Source organism: Glycine max, chromosome 6 (genome assembly GCF_000004515.6).
Source record: "Glycine max cultivar Williams 82 chromosome 6, Glycine_max_v4.0, whole genome shotgun sequence".
NCBI classification, from domain to species: domain Eukaryota; kingdom Viridiplantae; phylum Streptophyta; class Magnoliopsida; order Fabales; family Fabaceae; genus Glycine; species Glycine max.
This window is the reverse complement of record NC_038242.2, coordinates 6,715,439-6,718,234: the sequence shown is the minus strand read 5'-3', so window position 1 is coordinate 6,718,234 and position 2,796 is coordinate 6,715,439.

Below are 2,796 nucleotides of genomic sequence, written 5' to 3'. Positions count from 1 at the left end.
CAGAGAATGATTTCTAGATTGAGCCAAGAACACTCCAAGACTCAAGAGAAATTTGATTCATCTTTCCAAGAAAAGAGAGATCCAAGATCGATAGTATATATCATATATATATATCTATATATATATATATATATATATACATATATATATATATATATATATATATATATATATATATATATATATATATATTATTAGTTTTATAAAACAAAAAAAGACTACATATTTTGACATAAAAAAGCCTAATAAATAACTCTAATTCAAAAAAAAAATCTTAAAATTGATTTTAAGTCTTGTTGTTAGACCGGTCCTACTGAAATTTAATCCTCTAATAAGAATATCATTCTCAAATAGGTCAATTTGATAACTGTGAAATTAATTATTTACTAAATAGAAACCTCAATATCTTTCTTGCTCATATCATAAAAATAAAAAAACAGGTTGAACAGAATCATCCACATTGGCCAACCTCAACCCTTGAAAAGTAAATTAATTTTTTTTATAACTTGTTTAACGTATAAATGAAGTTGGATCAGATTGATTTATATGCTGATACTTACTTTGACACATTTAATTTTCACAGGTAACGTCTCATGTAAAATGCAAAATTAAGAATCCACGTAGGGACCGTGACCAATTTTTTGTTTTTGAGAAAAATAATTGACTAGTGCGAAAAAGAAAACCATGATCATTTATCTAATAGATAATTATTATGTTGATTGTTCTTTAGGTAACAAAGTAAAGTAAACATTATTATTAAAATTGATTACAATTTAGGCCAACAGATTTCAACAATATCATAGTTTTCAAAATGGTTGAACTTGGAGGGCCCCTAAAAATAAACGCAAAATACAATATGTTAGAAAAAGACAAAGGGGTGCTTCTCGTTTTTATCCCCACTTTACAATTTACTAATTTTTTAGGTGCAGAAAAAGAGAGAGAGAGAGAGAGAGAGAGAGAGAGACGTCACCATCTTAATTCCCCCACCCCCTCGCCATGTCTTTCTTTTTGGATCACATCAATTGAGTCACAAGTCACAATCAAGATTTTCGGAAGCTACTCAAACTTTTCTTTCGGTGTATTTTCAGCTTCTACCCATAATGTAATAATAGTCCTTGCTAATTCCTTAACTTTGAATCATGGATGGCTTGTTAGCTCGTGATGCAGATCGTATAGGATTAATAGCTAGGGAGAATACTAACAATATTGATTTCATCCTAATATTTCATATATAATTATATTGTGTTTAAGTTTCTTCACCAAAAAATAATTATTTTTCTAAATAAGGCAATCTAATTGCGAGATTAATTTCATTTTTTTATCTTTAAAAATGAGAGACGTACTTTAGAAAGAAGAAAAATCACAGTGCATTTTTTCTTCTTCTTGTAATTAAAGGAGATGTGAGTATAAGTATCATTTGAAAAACTTCAAAAGAGATGAGAGCTATTCTCCCTTTTGAAATAAGGCAAGCCTTTTAAGATACACATTCAACTTGAAGTTATCCACGATCAATATTTGGACAGTCGAAATACTGTATATTGATGTTGTAGCATTGAAAAACTTTAATACTTTAATTTATCAAGTAAAAACATTATTGTTTGTTATAAAGAACATGTTTGAGCCATAAACTTAAAACAATGTTTATAGGTTGATTTAATTCGATTAATGAAAAAAATATAATGATTTTTTCGTATGTTTTAACAGTTATAACATTATTCATGTTATATGTTGTTGAGAAAGAAAAGTGCACTTAATCCTCCTAAAATTTATCTCCTTTACAAATAAATATTCTCAATTCTAATTTAGATCAAATTGATACTTAACTTTTTTTACCTTTTATGATTAGTCTCTTCTTTGTTAACTTACTAATAGGGAAGTAATCCTAACCATTTATTTACCTCAAATCTCAATTGCTCATTAGTTTATTTTTTAAAATCTAATTTTCCAACAATAAACATAATAATAAAAAATTTAACAGAATATGAAAAGGACAAAAAGGAAAATAAAATAAAATAAAAGTTGAGGATGCGCTAGTTGTTTTCAGTCAAGAAAGGCTAACAAAATGCAGTTATTGACAGATCAAAATGCCCAGATTTAAGGTAAATAGACAGTTGAGAAGGAATATTGTAAAATTAATTTATGACAATATTAATTTTATAAAATTAGTATATTTAAAATTAAGTAATTTATGTTTAATAACCTTTATTTTAAAAGTAAGTTTTTAATAAAAGTATTAAACAAGATTCTCAATCGAATGCAAAAGTTATGTATAATTATTTTTTTTGGTGAATTTATTAGTTATGTATAATTAATTTGCTTCTGCATAAAATAAAGTGCAATAAAAAAATATGCAGACTAAATATTTTTATTTTAAAATAGAAGAATTAAAATTATAAATTTTAAAAATTAAATAACCTGAAGTTACATTTAAACCAATTTTTAAATGAAATTTTAAGTTTCGCAAGCCATATGATTAGTCATAAGAAGGAGGCGAAGCATTTTTATTTTTTATTTTGCAAAAAAAGGGCAACAAAAATTAAATGTAATTCTTCATATATTTTGATAAACCGTATTACTAAACCGACCTTAATGGATCAGGAGAAGACAGAACTTAATTTGGAGCTGAGGGGAAGGTGTTCATATTTGGCTTCTGTTAGACGTCGATATCATATTATCAATATCGTCGTCAAAGTGCCCCTTAAAAATTAAAATAGTGGTTGATAAGTTTGGGAGCTTTATTAGGGCACTATTAAGAATAGTGGAATTAGACAACGGATAACGCAATGTACCTGCTCT